The sequence below is a fragment of the Theropithecus gelada genome, chromosome 13, assembly GCF_003255815.1.
Source record: "Theropithecus gelada isolate Dixy chromosome 13, Tgel_1.0, whole genome shotgun sequence".
Lineage (NCBI taxonomy): Eukaryota > Metazoa > Chordata > Mammalia > Primates > Cercopithecidae > Theropithecus > Theropithecus gelada.
In genome coordinates this window covers 102,122,843-102,141,788 of record NC_037681.1, presented here as the reverse complement: position 1 = coordinate 102,141,788, position 18,946 = coordinate 102,122,843, and the positions used below count along the sequence as shown (strand labels likewise).

At 43.5% G+C, this 18,946-nt stretch overlaps 1 pseudogene; it reads left to right on the top strand.

Moving 5' to 3' along the window:
• Nucleotides 1-6,281: 6,281 nt before the first annotated feature.
• Nucleotides 6,282-14,046, top strand: LOC112604516 (annotated as a pseudogene).
• The last annotated feature ends 4,900 nt before the right edge of the window (nt 14,047-18,946 follow it).

Below are 18,946 nucleotides of genomic sequence, written 5' to 3'. Positions count from 1 at the left end.
ATTTCTCCTTTGCTTATGAAGCTTAGTTTGGCTGAATATGAAATTCTGGATTGAAAACTCTTTTCTTTGAGAATGTTAAATATTGGCCCCCATTCTCTTCTGGTTTGCAGGGTTTCTGCCAAGAGATCCACTGTCAGTCTGATGGGCTTCCCTTTGTGGGTAACTCAACCTTTCTCTCTTGCCGCCCTTAGCATTTTTTCCTTCATTTCAACCTTGGTGAATCTGATGATTATGTGTCTTAGGGTTGCTCTTCTCAAGGAGTATCTTTGTGGTGTTCTCTGTATTTCCTGAATTTGAATGTTGGTCTGCCTTGCTAGGTTGGGGAAGTTCTCCTGGATAATTTCCTGAAGATTGTTTTCCAACTTGGTTCCATTCTCCCTGTCAATTTTAGGTACACCAATCAAACATAGATTTGGTCTTTTCACATAGTCCCATATTTCTTGGAGGTTTTGTTCATTCCTTTTTATTCTTTTTTCTCTAATCTTGTCTTCTCTCTTTATTTCACTAAGTTGATCTTCAATCACTGATATCCTTTCTTCTGTTTGATCGATTTGGCTATTGATACTTATGTATTCTTCATGAAGTTCTCCTGCTGTGTTTTTCTACTCCATCAGGACATTTATGTTCTTCTCTTCATTGGTTATTCTAGTTAGCAATTTGACTAACCTTTTTTCAACGTTCTTAGCTCCCTTGCATTGGGTTAGAACACGCTCCTATAGCTCGGAGGAGTTTGTTATTACCCACCTTCTGAAGTCTACTTCTGTCAGTTCGTCAAATTCATTATCCATCCAGTTTTGTTCCCTTGCTGACGAGGAGTTGTGATCCTTTGAGGAGAAGAGGCATTCTGGTTTTTGGAATTTTTAGCCTTTTTGCACTGGTTTTTCCCCATCTTTGTGGATTTCTCTACCTTTAGTTTTTGATGTTGGTGACCTTCGGATGGGGTCTTTGGGTGGATGTGCTAATCCTTTCTGTTTGTTTGTTTCTTTTCCTTCTAACAGTGAGGCACCTCTGCTGCAGGTCTGCTGGAGTTTGCTGGAGGTCCACTCCCGACCCTATTCGCTTGGGTATCACCAGCGGAGGCTGCAGAGCAGCAAAGATTGCTGCCTGTTCTTTCCTCTGGAAGCTTCGTCTCAGAAGGGCACCTGCCAGGTGCCAGCCGAAGCTCTCCTGTATTAGGTGTCTGCCGACCCCTACTGAGAGGTGCCTCCCAGTCAGTACACACGGGGGTCAGGGACCCACTTGGGGAGGCAGTCTGACCCTCAGAAGAGCTGGAAGGCTGTGCTGAGAAGTCTGTTGCTCTCTTCAGAGCGGTCAGGCAGGGACGTTTAAGTCTGCTATAAGCCCCTGACTGGGGCTGCTGCCTTTTTTACAGAGATACCCTGTCCAGAGAGGAGAAATCTGGCAGTCTGGCCACAGCAACCTTGCTAAGCTGCAGTGGGTTCCACCCAGTTCGAACTTCCCACTGGCTTTGTTTACACTGTGACTGTAAACCGCCTACTCAAGTCTCAGAAATGGCAGATGCCCCTCCCCCAACCAAGCTCCAATGTCCCAGGTGGATCTCAGATTGCTACCTTGCTGACAGCAAGAATTTCAAGCCAGTGAATCTTAGTTTCCTGGACTCTGTGTGGGAGGGACCTGCCATGCTAGACCACTTGGCTCCCTGGCTCCTGGCTTCGGCACCCCTTTCCAAGGGAGTGAAAGGTTCTGTCTCACTGGTGTTCCAGGTGCCACTGGGGTATGGAAAAAAAAAAAGAGCTCCTGCAGCTAATTTGGTGTCTGCCCGATTGGCCGCCCAGTTTTGTGTTTGAAACGCAGGACCCTGGTGGGGTAGGCACCAGAGGGGATCTCCTGGTTTGCGGGTTGGGAAGACTGTGGGACAAGTGGAGTATCTGTGCTGGAGTTCCTCAGGCTCAGACCCTCACCGCTTCCCTTCCCTTGGGTAGGGGAGAAAATTCCCCAACCTTTTGCACTTCCCAGGTGAGGGGACCCTGCCCTGCTTCCGCTCGCCCTCCCACTGTCCAACCAGTCCCAATGAGATGAACCGGGTACCTCAGTTGGAAATGCAGGCATCACCTGCCTTCTGTGTTGATCTCACTGGGAGCTGCAGACCAGAGCTGTTCCTATTTGGCCATCTTGAATCCTTCCACTATCGCTATTTTAATAAGCACCCCCCTACTCCCACCCCAGTGATTCTGATGCACGGTGACTTTTAAGAAACACTGAAATCAGCTATGTAAAGACACCTTCTTTTTTCTGTCTCCTAGAACAGCCTGGGAAGGATATGTCTACACTACAGAGGGCTAATCTCCAGTATCAAGTACAAAGCTGACAGATATAAAGACAATATCAATGCATCTAATTTGTCCATGCCTCTTATTTTCTCTTGAAATCATTCAAAATCCCTGTTAGGTGGTAGAACCATGATAATTATGAGGTCAAAATTCTTGAGCAGACTCTAATATTAAGAAGGTTGTTTCTGTCATGGAATAATATACAGCCATAAAAAACTGAAATTATGTCTTTTGCAGCAACATGGATGCAGCTGGAAGCCATTATTCTAAGAGAATTAATGTAGGTACCAAATACCTCATGTTCTCACTTACACGTGGTAGCTAAATATTGAGCACACATGAACACAAAGAAGGGAACAATAGACACCAGGGCCTACTTGAGGGGGAAGAGTGGGAGGAGGATGAAGGTCAAAAACAACACCTACTAGATACTATGCTCACTATGTGGGTGATGAAATCATTTATACAACAAACCCCAGCGAAACGCAATTTACCCATGTAACAAACCTGCACATGTACCCCTCTCTGTATTTAAAATAAAAGTTGAGAAAATAAAAAGAAGCTGGTTTCTTTCTAGAGGCATTAACTTTCACTTTCAAGTATTCAAAGTAATCATTTTATTCTTATAACACCTATCTTTTTTATCTACTATTAGTAATATAGTAGGATATTTTTTTTTTCTGGTAAATTTCAGTCCATTCATTAAAACATAACACAAAATGTTTTTAGAAAGTTTCTGTGTCATTGTTGGAAGTTCAAATATAACTTGAGAATAAAATAGCTCAAGGGGACATTTGAGCTTTAGGTTTTAGGGCAGTTAATTGTGGACAACAATAGCTCATACTTACTGAGTGATAGCTATGAGTCAGATGCTCTTCAGAGGCTCATATATGTATAGTCTTAATCTTCATAAACAACATATGGAATATTATTATCCTTATTTTTACATCAGAAAACTGAGGCACCCAAAGGTTATATAGTTTTCTTACGCTCATGAAACTACTAAGCGAGAGAGACATGTTTACAGTGGAGGTAATCTACCTGCAGAGCCCAAACTCTTAACCGTGACAATGGACTACTTGCCATATGTGAGCAAGAGCTGACAAGTAAAAGGTGGAAAACTCTATGAGATTATTTGATAAATAGAAAGTAGTTTATGAAAATACATTTGGTTCTTAAAGGAAAAACACTTGTGATATAATACAGACATGAGAATATTGATTGTAATTTGAGAAAACATTGTGATTCCCTATCGAAATCAGTATAAAAAGCCAATTAATGCATTAAAGCAAAAAAAAAAAATAGAAAAGAGTAATATTTAGGATGGTATAATAACTAATTAACTTTTTAAAAAATTTGAGGCATTCCATACAAATTAAAATTCAAAATGTTATAAATTATAGCCATTTATGATGACAATCTTTCCAAATCAGATTACAAATACACGCGTGTGTGTATGTATATAGACACAAAAAAATATATATAATTTTTTCTCAGAATAATTTAAATATAAATCAGACTGTTTTTGTTGTTGAGAGTTGGCATAATAAATATTGGTTCTGATGCAGTAAGTTCTTATATGGGTTGGAAAACATGAGACGCATTTGTCCAGTAATAAGCAGTATCTGGCTCATAGTTGGCCATATATATTAGGCATAAGATTGAAGTTGTGTTTTTGGATCATATCATAATGTGCTGTTGCGTAACATAAAGACCTTGAATTTTATTTGGCAAGTAATGAGATATAGAATCTATTATTATTATTTTTAAATCAGGAATTGTATAATCAATCCTTTCTTTCAGAAAGAACAATGTGTAAGAAGGACAAAAACAATAAAAAAAAGACACACAAATAAATTATGAAGTTATTGAAATTTTCTATGTTAGAGATAATGGAGGTTTAAAGTAAAGTGTTTCAAATGGAGTTTAAAGGAGGAGTCAGAAATAAGGGGCATTTCAGTATCAGAATCAATACCAGGTGAGAATGAGAGAAGGGAGAAGTCAGGGATGATTGTAAGACTTTAAGCCTTTAAGTGATTGATGAACAGTGGCATCGTTAATAAGAAACACTAAAATAAAAGCTCTCCAGCCTACCTCCACCACTGCAGTCACCACTAAGACAACTGATTCCACTTCTGACAGTGACAAGATGGGATGTGATTTCTATAAAATCTCGTTCAGCTCTAAAAGTCCATAATGTTATAAAAATACATTTGAAATTAAAAGTAACAGAGGCATCTTACCAGGTATATAATGAATATATAGAGATAGGTGTTAGTAACAGGTTGGAAAATGCCCCCAAATCAAATTCTAACATGTTTACATAGTATTTATGAAGACACACACACACACACACACACACACACACACACCCTAAATATGAGATAATTAATTCAACTCTTGTTCTGTGTCTCTTTCAGCAATTTGAAGACCTCTAATTTGCTAGCAACAATGATATCACTTTAATGTTCCCGAGCTTGAGTAACATTGTAAGATTTAAGACTTGGGTTGTGATTTCCAGAAGCTCAGCTGAGGAAAAATTCTGCCTCATGGTAATAAAATCCTTTTCTTCTAACTCCTCAAGAATAGCTTTAATTAACTTTTTCTTTTGCACATACATTGGGTAATGTGGTCTTTACAATCAGTGTCTCAGATAATGAACATAGTTCAGAGAAAAGAATCCGGCTCAAAGTCCAGATGTACCAAAGTATTGTTCTTTCCTAACCACTCAACAACCCGCTGCTTAACTTTTTAAACGCACTTCCAAATTTACATAATAGAGAAAATGATAACTTTGGAGAATACTAATGTTTTTGCCTGTGGTATAAAAAGAAATCTCAGGTTATGAGGCTAAGGTTTGCATAAGTACACTACCTAGCACTGTGATTCTATTACCTTTATTTTCTCCTTCTTCAAAGAACTCTAAATACTTCTGCCAGAGAAATTTTTCTTTTACTATATTATTTTCTGGCCCAAGAATTGTCAGTGTTTTTCTGATTCCATATGGACCATTTTCAGACTCTTAGTTTGCATTCACTGTCACCCAGTATTTGATCCTACTCAAATTATGCTCTCATTTTGATTTGGACCCGCTGTCCAGTATATACTCTTTCCCACCAACACAGGCCATTCTCAACTGCCTACACAGTTTTCTATGTGTTCCTCTCTCTGTCTAGAATGACCCTTTCTTCCCCATCCTCCCTAATCCTACAAGTTTTTAGAAGTGCTGCTCTAGGTTCCCCTCTTCTAAAACTCCTTTTCTGGTCTGCAGTGATCTCCATCTACTCTGGAGCTCTGCTGAACATCTAATAAACTGAAACACATTCACTCTTAACGCTACCATTTGTTTCACCATCTCAGTTCTATCACTCCAACCAGATTTTTTTATCCAGAGTACTAGGTGATACATCATCTTCTTCATTTAACAACTTTAGTCAGTATTTGGCCATGTGATGGGGACATACTCTGATCTATACATATGGGTTTTCTTAAAAACTCCCATCTTGTTTAGGATTATTGAGTGCAGTATCATCTACCCAAATGTGTCTGTCTGTTTAATGGGTTGATTTAAATAATGGTCATTCTGTTCATTTTAAACAAATGTTGAGATACCTACTACATTGTAAACACTGTAATAAATATAGAGAGTTAAACATAATGCTACAAAATAAACCACAAGAAAATCTCAGTGGTATACAAAAATAAGCATTTATATCTGTATCATAGATGTCTTCACATCATCTCAGGTTTGGCCATGTAGGCTAGGCTCAGCTGTGTTTGGCCCCAATCTCTGAGGTTGTTCTAGGTCTGCTCTAAGTGTTACTCATTATCCTTGGATCAGAGGAAGTGCAAGCTGACACTGCCAATGAAAAAAGATGGAAGAGAAGAGCACAAAGTCAATCATACATGCTCATTTCAAGTGTTCACTCATATCTTATCCATTAGCATTATGTTCATCAAAACAAGTGATTATGGCCAAGCACCAAGTCAATGGAGGTAAAGGAAGCCATGACAATGGTATGAAGATGAGTATATAAATAACTACTACATGGAACTGATGAATTGGAAACAATAATTCACTCTATTACAAGAAGGTAGACATACAAAATTGACTTTTTGTTGGTGGTGCTATCTTGAAGCTTGTATTTTCTTTAGGGAAACTGTTAAGTTAAAAAGTGATTAGAACTTAATAATATAAGTGAAACATGTAAGATTCTTTTCACACTGGCCTAAAGTAGCATATAAAATCCCACTATTTATTTGCAAGATGTAGAATAGGTATTAGCTGATATTGATACTTTGTGGTTATTGAACACAAGTTAGATATTCATGAAAGCAGAGAAGTGGTAAGTAGCCATAATTAGAAAGAAGGTTGTTGAAAGAGTAGAAGAAGCCATCTAAGACACTATTTTTTATTTTTTACCATATATCTATGAGTCACTGAAATAGAAGAGAAAGGTGCTCTGAATAGAAGAGAAAGAAATAGTCTCTGAAATAGAAGAGAAAGAAAAAGAATAGTCTCTGAAATAGAAGAGAAAGGTGCATCTGTTGAAAAAATATTACAGAAAAGAAATGAAACGAAATCCAATAGTTTTACCTCTACACCCAAAATGGAGGTTAAAAGTTACACTGAAAATAACACTATTGCACAAAAGAAAGCATCCCATCATATCCCGTCAGACACATCAGACGAGGAGGATGTGAGTGTCACCATGGGGACAGGAGAGAAGCTGAGACTCTCGGCACATATGATATTGCCTGGTAGTAAGACACAAGAGGCTTCTAATGCCAAGCAGCAGAAGGACAAATAAAATCAAATGAAAAAGAAGTGAAGGAAAGAAACAAAAGGCAGAGAGGTTCGCTTTGGAAAATGGATCGACAAGTTCTGTTCCTCAGAGTTGGAGAGTGAGTCCTCAAAGAGTAGGGAGGGTGACAGGGACTCCGTGGGGAGCTCCAGCTGCCTCAAGGGGTCCCCACTGGTGCTGAAGGACCCCTCCCTGTTCATCTCCCTGTCCGCTTCCTCCACCTCATCTCAAGGGGGCTCTGCCACCCAGAAGCAGAACCCCAACCACACAGACCAGCACACCAAGCACTGGCAGACAGACAACTGGAAAACCGTTTCTCTCCTGGCTTGGTCAGAGGTCAGTTCTTTATCAGACTCCACATGGAAAGACTGACAAGCGAGTCTGATTACTCCTCTGAGGGCTCCAGTGTGGAATTGCTGAAGCCAGTGAGGAAGCAGCAGGAGCACAGGAAGCTGGGCAGGCTGCAGGGCTCCCTGTCCGAGAAGAGAAGCCCCTTCCTCTCCAGCACAGAGGCACCCTCCTCAAGATGGACAAGAAGGGGAAAGCTGTCAAAATACATAAAACAAAACAAAAACACAAAAACAAGGAGAAGGGACAGTGTTCTATCAGCCAAGAGCTGAAATTGAAAAGTTTTACATATGAATAAGATGACTACAAGCAAAAGTCAGATAAGGCTATACTTTTAGAGAATGATATTTCTACTGAAAATAAAAGTGTTAAAGCATGATCAAGACCACTTTAAAAAAGAAGAGAAACTTAGCAAAATGAAATCAGGAGAGAAAGAATGGCTCCGTAAAGATGAGATCATAAGGTCTCCAAAGATGAAAAATCACTGAAGAGAATCAAAGACATGAACAAAGACATCAGCAGATCTTTCCAAGAAGAGAAAGACTGTTGGAATAAAACAGAAAAGGAGAAATCTCTGAATGAAAAGTCTTCAAAAGAACAAAAACTGAGACTGTATAAAGAGTAGAGAAAGAAGAAGTCAAAACACCAGCCCTAAAAATTAGAGAAAAAGAATGATTTAAAAGAGGACAGGCCGGGAGCGGTGACTCACGCCTGTAATCCCAGCACTTTGGGAGGCCGAGGTGGGTGGATCATGAGGTCAGGAGATAGAGACCATCCTGGCTAACACGGTGAAACCCCGTCTCTACTTAAAAATACAAAAAAAAAAAAAAATAGGCGGGCGTGGTAGCGGGCGCCTGTAGTCCCAGCTACTTGGGAGGCTGAGGCAGGAGAATGGCGTGAAACCTGTAGGCGGGAGCTTGCAGTGAACCGAGATTGTGCCACTGCACTCCAGCCTGGGCACAGAGTGAGACTCTGTCTGGAAAAAAAAAAAAAAAAAAAAAAAAAAGGACAACATTTCAAAAGAGAAGGAGACTTTTAAAGAAGATAAAGAAAAACTCAAGAAAAAGTTTATAGGGAAGATTCTGCTTTTGATGAATATTTTAATAAAAATCAGTTTCTGGAGAATGAAGACACCAAATTTAGCCTTTCTGGCGATCAGCAAAATCGGTGGTTTTTTGACTTGTCCAATTCATCCTTTGATTTCAAAGTGGGGGACAGCTAGGACTCTGCAGTGACAGACTACAGGGATTGAAGAATGACTCTGTGGCCAAGTTGATCTTGGAAACAGTGAAAGAGGACAGCCAGGAGAGTAAGCAGGACAGCAGGGCCCGGAAGAAACAAGACTACAGAGAGCCCGTCTTCCGAAAGGACAGGGACTATTTGGATAAAAACTCTTTGAGAAAAGGCCAGACTGAAAAGCGTCAAGTGTCCCCGGTTACCTTTCGGAAAACCACAAGAAGAAGAAAGAAAGTCTGCAGAGGCCAGGCAGGACAGAAAGGACACCCTCCAGAGCTCCAAGGAGCGCAGGGACAGCAGGGCCAAGTCAGAGGAGGCACACCGCACACCGGGAAGAGCTGAAGGAGTGTGGTTGCCAGATGGTCTTCAAGGAAAAGTCTGACTGCGACTTTGGGAAGGGCCTGGAGCCGTGGGAACCATACCACCCAGCATGAGAGAAGAAGGACAGCCTTGATAAGGAAAGGAAGGAGAAAACAAAACCAGAAAAATACAAACAAAAGTCCAGTAACAAGGATAAAAGTAAGAAATCTCTCCTCAAAAAATGTCAGAAGGACAAAGAATTTGATAAATGTTTTAAAGAGAAAAAAATACCAAGATACCAAGGAAAACACATAAAGACACACATGGCAAAGACAAAGAAAGGAAAGCGTTTCTTGACCAAGGGAAAGAGAAAAAGGAGAAGACTTTCCCTGGGATTACCTCAGAAGACTTCTCTGAAAAAACAAAACAAAACAAAAATGACAAGAAAGGCAAGGAGAAAAGCTGGTACATCGCAGACATATTCACAGAAGAGAGTGTGGATGACAAAGACGACTACACAGGGAGTGGGTTCAAGATCAGAGAGGTCAGCCACTTGCAGAGGGTGGATGGCCTCCAGGAGAAGGAGGAAGGGCAGGAGGCCCAGGCCTCTGACAGACACAGGAAGTCCTCTTCTGAGGAGCAGCACCCTGAGAGGCAAAAGGACAAGAACCCCAAAGCCAAGAGAAAGGACAGAGGGGCTGCCGACGGGGTGAGAGACAAAAAAGAGAAAGTCCTTGAAAAGCACAAGGAGAAGGACAAAGTACCAGAAAAGTATAAGGACAGCAAGGAAAGAGCTTCAGTGGATTTCACGCAAGATAAGAAAAATAAACAGAAGCTCCCTGAGAAGGCTGAAAAGAAACACTCTGTTGAAGACAAGGCTAAAGGCAAACACAAAGAGAAGTTGGATAAAGAACATTCCAAGGAGAGGATGTCCTTGAGAAGTGCGGACACAGAAAAAAGCCTGATTGAAAAGTTAGAAGAAGAAGCTCTCCATGAGTACAGAGAACACTCCAATGATAAAATCAGTGAGGTCTCCTCTGACAGCTTCATGGACTGAGAGCAGGAGCCAGGGCTGACTGCCTTCCTGGAGGTCTGTCTCAAGCAGCCACCTGCATAGGAGGAGGCCAGGGAGAGCACCTGCCTCCTGGAGAAGCTGAAAGAGAAGGAGAGGCACAGACACTACTCATCCTCATCCTCATATAAGAAGAGCCACTACTGAGAGAGAAAGCCAAGAAAGAAAAGGCTGAGAAGAAAGCGAAGGGCAGAGATTACAAGGAGGGCTTGGAAGGACTCTGGCCAGTATGAAAAGGACTTTCTGAGGTGGTTGCTTATGGAGTTTCTTACATGAAAGCTGACATAGAAGATGGGCTAGATAAAACCATTGAATTATTTTCTACCAGAAAGAAAGATAAAAGTGATTAGGAGAGAGAACCTTCCAAGAAAATAGAAAAGGAACTAAAGCCTTATGGATCTAGTACCATCAACATCCTAAAAGAGAAGAGTAAGACAGAAACGTAGGGAGAAACTGACAGAGGAGAAGAAGAGGCACCGGAACAGGCATGCAGACTGGTTTCTGAGGCATCACAGGGACCCAGGAGAAGCCCACTGCCAGGGACAAGGACAGCCCTCCCCGCCTGCTCAAAGACAAGTCCAGGGAGGAGGACCCAAGTCTCAGGGAGGCCAAACTGAAGGAGAAATTCAAGGACAGTGCAGAGAAAGAAAAGGGCGACTCTATGAAGATGAGCAACAGGGCATGATAAAGTATCGCAGTTCAAAGACCCAGGCAAGAAAGATGCCAGGCCCAGGGAGAAACTCCTGGGGGAGGTCGACCTGATGATGACCAGCTTGGAGAGGATGTTCTCCCAGAAGGACCTGGAGATCGAGGAGTGCCACAAGGGGCACAAGGAGAGGATGAAGCAGATGGAGAAGCTGAGGCACCGGTCCGGAGATCCCAACCTCAAGGAGAGGGCGAAGCCGGCAGACAACAGGTGGAAGAAGGGTCTGGACATTTCTGCCAAGAAACCGCCTGGGCTGGACCCTCCGTTTAAAGACAAAAATCTCAAGGAGTCGACTGCTGCCAAAAATGAGCTACACCCGGGATCAGGTGCAGACTCCAAAGACTGGCTCGCAGGGCCTCACATGAAAGAGGTCCTGCCTGCGTCTTCCAGGCCTGACTAGAGCCGACCTACTGGCGTGCCCACCCCTACATCGGTGCTGTCCTGCCCCAGCTACAAGGAGGTGATGCACACGCCCAGGACCCCCTCCTGCAGCGCCGATGACTACACGGACCTTGTGTTCGACTGCGCCGACTCCAGAACTCCACGTCTGTGTCCACTGCCCCTTCCAGCGCCTGTCCCCCTCCTTTTTTGACAAGTTCTCCGTGACATCAAGTGGGCTTTCGGAAGATGCCAGCCAGGCTCCTGCCAAGACTCTCTCCACAAACATTTACCGGTCGGTTTCTGTCGACATTAGGAGGACTCCCTAGGATGAATTCAGAGTGGAAGACAAGCTCTTCAGGCAGCAGAGTGTTCCTGCCGCCTCCAGCTACGACGCTCCCCTGCCGCACCAGATGGAAGACAGGGCGCCCCTGCCCCTGGTTCCCACGGAGAAATTTGCTTGCTTGTCCTCAGGGTAATATTCCACAGACTATGACCTCCCATCACCCAAAGTCGGTGCTCTGCCATTGTCACTGTCACCCCATCTACAGAGGGCCTCAGGGTAATATTCCACAGACTATGATCTCCCATCGCCCAAAGTCGATGCTCTGCCATTGTCACTGTCACCCCATCTACAGAGGGCGTCTTCTCAAGTTTACAAGCAAAACCTTGCCCTTCCCCCAGAGATAAGCTGTTGGTTCCTTCCCTCGAAGGGGCCATTCCTCCGTACCTGAACGCCACCGAGGACCAGCAGGCTACGGCCCCCATCATCCCCCCAGAGCCCAGTTACCTGGAGCCGCTGGACGAGGGTCAGCACCATCATTACAGAGGAGCCTGTCGAGTGGACCCACCCCGCCGAGCAGACCCTTGCTTCTAGTCTGATCGGGAGCGCCTCTGAAAACCCTGTCAGCTGGCCTGTGGGCTCAGACCTCCTGCTGAAGTCTCCACAAAGATTCCCTGAGTCCCCGAAATATTTCTGCTCTGCAGACTCCCTCCACTCTGCAGCCCCAGGGCCTTTCAGCACCTCAGAGGTGCCATACCCACCCCACTTCCGCCTCTCTCCTGGAACACTCTGCCCATCGCTGAGCCAGGACTGGAGGACGTCAAAGACTGGGCAGAAGCCATCCCCGCCTCCATCTCTACCTCAGAGGCGGCTCCTTAAGCCCCTCCCTCCGGGCTGGAGTCCTTCTTCAGCAACTGCAAGTGACTTCCGGAAGCTCCGCTGGACATGGCCCCTGAGGCTGTGGCTCAGGTGGAGGCTCTGGAACCCCTGGAAAATAGCTTCCTGGACAACAGCCACAGCCTGTCTACCCTCGGCCAGGTGGATCTGGTGCCCTGGGCAGACGCCTTTGCCAGCCCCGAAGACGACCTGGACCTGTGGTCCTTCTCACTGCCGGAGCTTCCCTTGCAGACTAAAGATGTCCCAGATGTTGAAACAGAACCCGTATAAGAAAGTCTTGTTCCTTCAGAAAAGATCTCTCCAGGGGCCCCGTGGTCGTAAACGGTAGGGATCTTTCCGCCTTAGTGGCTGAGGAGCAGCCAGCACTGCCTCCCGACCAGGCCTCCACCCAGCTCCCCACAGAGGAGCCCAAGCTGGATGCGGCTCTAGAAGCTACGGAGGCAGAGGCAGTGCCAGAAGAGAGGGCCTCTGGGGATCTGGACTCCAGCATGGAGCCCACGCCCGTTCCCCCTGAACAGTGTCCACTGGGGAGCGGAGACCAGGGGGTCAAGGCTGAAGCCCCCGACTCCCCGCCGCATCCCTTTGTGCCCCTAACGCCCCCCACCCTCCATGGACACTGTGGCACAAGCCCAGGCTGTGGACAGTGCTGGCCCCCAGGACAACACTGAGGCCTCCAGTCCTGCCGCCCCAGCCGAAGGCCCTCCGTGCAGCATCCACCGAGAAGCCACAGAACCAAAACTCACGGCCTAAGCCCCGAAAGTACCCAGAGTGGGGGAGAACCCTCAGCACATGACCAGGAACTTGCAGATGCTCGTGAATCAGAGTAAGTAGAGCACACCTCACTCCAATGAGTGTGTCCCAGGCCCGCGGCTCCGACTGAGACTACGCCCAGGCCCAGCATCCGGCAAACGCTGCTTCCAGCGCTCCACCCAGCAACTGAACACGTCCACGCAGCAGACGCCGGAGGTGATCCAGCAGACGCTAGTCACCATCGTGGACGCCATCAAGCTGGACGCCATCGAGCCCTACCACAGCAACAGGGCCAACCCCTACTTTGAATTCCTGCAGACCAGGAAGAAGATCCAGGAGAAGCTCAAGATTCTGTGCCGCAGCTCGCCACAGGCACCCCAGTGGCACGCCGAAGACGTCACCTACGCGGGATCCTATCTCCTGGACAGCAAGTCGCTCAGCAAGCTCCACATCCCGGTGATCGCACCCCCTCCCTCGCTGGCGGAGTCCCTGAAGGAGCTGTTCAGGCAGCAGGAGGCGGTCAGGGGAAAGCTGCGTCTGCAGCACAGCATCAATCAGGAGAAGCTGATGTGTCCTGTGAGCAGGAGATTCTGCAGGTTCATTGCCCGGCAGCCAGGACCGTCGCCAACTAGGCAGTGCTATTCAGCACCGACACGATGCTGCTGGACTCTGAGGTTTAAAACATGCCCCTAGAGAGCCAGGGTGATGAGAACAAGTCAGTGCGCGACTGGCTTAACGCCCACCAGTTCATCTTCTGGCTCCAGGACTTGGACGACAAGTACAACCGCATGAAGACCTGCCTCCTCATGCGCCAGCAGCACGAGGCTGCGGCCCTGAATGCCGTGCAGAGGATGGAGTGGCAGCTGAAAGCGCAGAATTTGGACCCTGTCGGGCACTAGTCCCTGTGCGTGAACAAGGTGCCCTCCTTCTACGTGCCTATGGTCGACGTCAACGACGACTTTATTTTGTTGCCGGTGTGACACCGGGGGATGACCACAGGACGCAGGCGAGGGCTGCATGGCTGCTGCTGAGCCCCAGGGGCCAAGGAGGGAGTGCCATGTCCACCCGGGTGAGTAGAGACCCCGAGAGACACTGCACTAGGCCAAAACATCTCCATCTCTTCCAGACTGCTCCAGACGTTGGGGAGGTGAAACACGTCTCTTGTCCACCAGTTGCCGCGGCGGGGGCAAAGCTCCTTGTGCCGGGCGCACACATGGCAACTTCTGCTGAAAACGGTGACCTTCGGGCCCTTTTCTCCAACCAACTGCAGAGGCATTTCAGGAGGAGGAGAACGGAGTGGATTTTTAAAAAAATTTTTGCTCTATTCTGATCAACTAAAGAAAATAAAATTAAGGTGTCTATCTCTCACAAACGGTGACCTCCAGGTCAGAGGGGCAGGAGTGCAGTCCCAGCCATGGTCTTGTTGCCACAGAGCTGCAACGGCCTCCGACTGGGCTTAGGACCTGGTGCGGAGCAGGGCGTTGGCCATGCCAGCTGCCCAGGCAGAGGGACACAGAACCAGGACCCCTGTAGTGTTTTTAATGGAGTCAAATCCACGTGGTTTGTATCTTTTTTCCTTTAATCTTGGGCATTTTGTTTATCTTTCTGAGAACATAACTTGAAACACTACAGAGCCAATAATCATTTACAAAGTGTATCTATAAACGCTGTACAGTTTTATATACCTTCACAATGTACTTTTGCTGCCTTCTAGATAATTTAGTTTGCAACACATTACTGCACAGTTGTAAATAACTTCTGTACTGTAACATTACTTTCAGCTATGTGTAAAGAAATAAATTCATTAGTTTTTTAAAAAGCTAGACATGTGGCAGGAGCCTCTAGCACAGTCTGTAAGATGCTAAACTCCTGGAGGTAACTCATTTGATGTTAGAAATTGTTTAATTTGTATTTTCTCCCGCTTATAACTCAATAGGTAGCTACTGCAACAACGGAAATTGCCACATGATGCTCACACACACATACACACACACACACACACACACACAGCCCATAGATAGGAGGAGTTCTGTGTTGGTCATTGGCAGAATAGCATTATCAGGAGTATAAAACTGGGACAGCACACTGAGTAAACGTTTAGAGTTACAAAGGATTTATAAATGGAAAAACCCATTCAGTTATTGGGTCAGATAATTCTCTGAAAGAGGTCCAGGGAAAATGTGGTGGTGAGTAGAAAGCTAAGCCTAATTCAACTCTTTGTGTCATAAAGGAGGGGTCCTTTCACTCATTTCCTGGTATTACAGTGAGAATGAGGAAGGCTCAAACAGAAAAGATTAAGCATAAGTGTAAGAAAAATGTGTCAATAATTAAGTCACCATGTTTGCTGTACCCTATGCTTTAATTTACAAATCATGAATCTTCTTGGCCCACTAATTACCCATTCTGTTCATTAGTGTAACCCACTAATTACCCATTCCATTCCATAGGAATGTAAATTTGAAGTTCCAGTGTTAAGACACATTCTCTGTGATTAATAACATGATAGACTTCCATAAAAGAACTCAGAATCGTGTTCTCAGCAATGGATCACAGCTCAATGCAGCCATGGATTCATATAGAGAATAGCAAAGTTTCTGGAACCTGGAGTTGGAAAAAAGTAATCCTACTTTGATGTTTCATAACTCAAGGCACAATATAACTTCTGCTCCTTCATTCCATCTCAACTCCAGCACCAGATTGCCTACGTATTCACAGTTTCATATCCCAAATTCCTATTCAAAGTAATTTGGGATAAGATGTAATGAAGCCCATTTATGGTTTAGACCTCGAATTTTTAAGGAAAAGTTTGTTAATTGCAAAAGAATAGAGTGAATTGGCAGAGTTAGAAATTACAAATTAGAATCATATATACATGCTAATTTATATATGATTAGAATTATATATACATAATATATATAATGTGTGTGTTTATATATATATAATGTGTATATATACACATATGTGTATATATACACACACACACATACATGAAAAAGAAATAGCCAGAACTGAGGGCTGACCAGGCCAAAGGTTTAGGATAAATTACAGCACAGTGTGCAGGGGGAAAATCAAGAGTTCTTAATCACAGATCAGAGATCCACCTATAAGCAAATCTAATCATATCTGACAATTCTGCACATTCAAGTTGGAGGCAAGCAGTTGGCACTGTGGAATCTGTGAGCAGGTCATAGGGCAAGTGCCATCAGAGGCTCTATACTTAAGAGAAATTTATATGTTATACAGTTTATAAAGGCAGAATATCTAGTCTAAGGGGAAAAAAAATAGCAGTTATAAGAACTACAACATGGACTATAGTTCCAGGAACAAAGCAAGTCTTGGTTATCAGGACTTGGGTACTCACAAGTTAAAGATAGCTGATGAGTAGAAGGTAATGATGTTGAAATCCTTAGAATTAAATTGGGGAGGATTTAAATACTTCAGTCCTGGCCTTAGAAACTGGATAAAGCTTACTCTGGTAAATAAGAATTTAGAAACACCAACTGTGGGTAAAGAAAATAAATAAGATGAACATTAGTGAACACCCAATGTATTATAAAACAGAATGGATTGGTGAATAACTCCCCATTTGTTGAATAGCAAACTGGTCTTGATAACAATTTCTTGATTCTCCATCCTTTCAGGCAATTCCAAATAATATGCCAGTCCAAATGCAGTTTTTCTGCAGAATCTTTATGTCTGGCCAAATAATGGCAAAGTAAATTAATATAATTGATGTGACACTATATTGTGGCTGTGATCTAGAAAAATATGAGGATTTACCATAGTTTGGCTTCCCTTTTAAGACAATTCTCCTTGCAAAAGTGAAATGTGTTCCACCAAAAACAGGGGTTTCAGTTTGCATGCTTATGTAACTTTTTATTTTTGAGAAACAAATGTTTATACATAGGAAATTATTAGCCTAGAAAAAAAGAAATAAACCCAGAAAGTTTATATTATTTCTCTGAGGCAAAAATGTCCATATAATTAATTCCAAACACATACTCCAACTTCCACGAAAATTACAATATTTGGTGCCCATGTTATAATAAGTGTAATAAAACTTCCTCAGATGTTTGAGCTTATGAATCCTTAAGTGACAATGATAATGATGATAATGATGAAGATGGCAATAATGATGAAATAATTTTCATAAATAATACTATTTGTTGAAGACCACAAATTATGTAGAACATAATTCATCTATTTATATATATATATTGGTAACTGCAAAATAAGTATTATAACTATATTTCATGGATAAGGAAATGTGCTCAAAAAATTTAGACAAGTTATTTGAGGTTCCACAGCAAGTACATACAAGTGGCTTTGCAAATTTAGGCCCAAGTCTGTGCTGTGGTGCTTCTATTCCAGGGCATAAGAAAGAAGGCATTGTCTCCTGAATAAAGGACTTAAAATTCTATCTTATATGCCTCTCCCCAGCTTATTTCCCACATAGATGTTGAGGATTTATCCACATATCTCCACAGCTCCAATGGGAAACACGTTGACATAATCCTAGAGAAACAGTATGGCTTAGATATATATTAGAGAACGTTGCAGGCAAAAATCAGCTAGGAGAAACTCAACTTGTTTCCATCATTGATGGAACCTCATAAAATGTCTGGGGAGACAATAAAAGCAAAGGCAGCTTGTATCATGGAAGAGGTGGAAAACCACCTTGCAGCTTGAGATAGTAACAGATGTTAAGGGTCAGATATCAGACTCCAGATATCCAACATACCCAGTTTACTGTTGAATTAACCATCATGACAGAAACGAGGAAAAACTCAAATACATCTTAAAATAAGTCAGTAGCTTGTTAAGATTCTGAGAGAAATATTATACTTCTTACAGTTTCTAATTATTGTTTAACAGGCACTTTGGTTATCTCCTGCAGATACGTTGAAGAAACCAAGCTATTTGGACATCCTGCAGCATGCAGGTGATTAGGAATTTTCATTGTCAATTCACAGATCAGCCAACAAAATTTCATACTGATAGAGTGATCTGTTCAAAGTGGCAGCATCACTAAAGGCACATCCTTTTCTTAGTGCAGAATAGCTATGGACTAAATTATGTTCCCCAAAATGAGCTGATATGTGGTGATGAGATGTTTGAGAGGTAATTAGACATAAATAAGTCACAAAAGGGGAACCCTCATGATGGTATTAATATCCTTAGAGAAATGAGAGAGTGTGCTTTCTCTCTCTCTACCAGATGAGGACACAGTGAGAAGGTGGCCATCTGAAAGCTCAGGAAGAAAGCCTTTTCCAGTAATTGGTCCACACCTTGATGCTAGACTTCTTAGCCTCCAGAACTATGAGAAAATACATTTCTGTTGCTTAAGCCACTCAGACTCTGACTATTTTTTTATGGCAGGGGGAACTCACTAAAACAAGGATCCTTTCCTCCTCCTACTCACCTTCTGGGAGTATGAAAACTGAGGAGCCCCAGGCTGCAAAGAAGGGTTCTGAAGGCAGTATTCCTAATTTCCTCCTGACTTAACAACTGCTATGGTTCGAATGTGTCCCCTCCAAAATTCAGGTGTTACCAATGTGATAGTATTAATAAGTCACTCCTTTAAGAGGTGATTATACCATAAGGGCTGCTTCCTTATGAATGGGATTAAAAGTCCTATAAAGGAGACTTCAGGCAGCATTCCTCTGGCTTGCCCTTCCACTGTGAGGCCTGCAATGTGAGGACACAGTGTTATTTTTTTCTGGAGGATGCAGCAACAACGCATCATCTTGGAAGCAATAAGTAGCCCTCACAAGACAAATGAACCTGCTGGCACCTTGATTTTAGACTTCATGGACTCCAGAACTATGAGAAAATATGTTTCTATTCTTTACAAATAACTCAGTCTCAAGTATTTTGTTA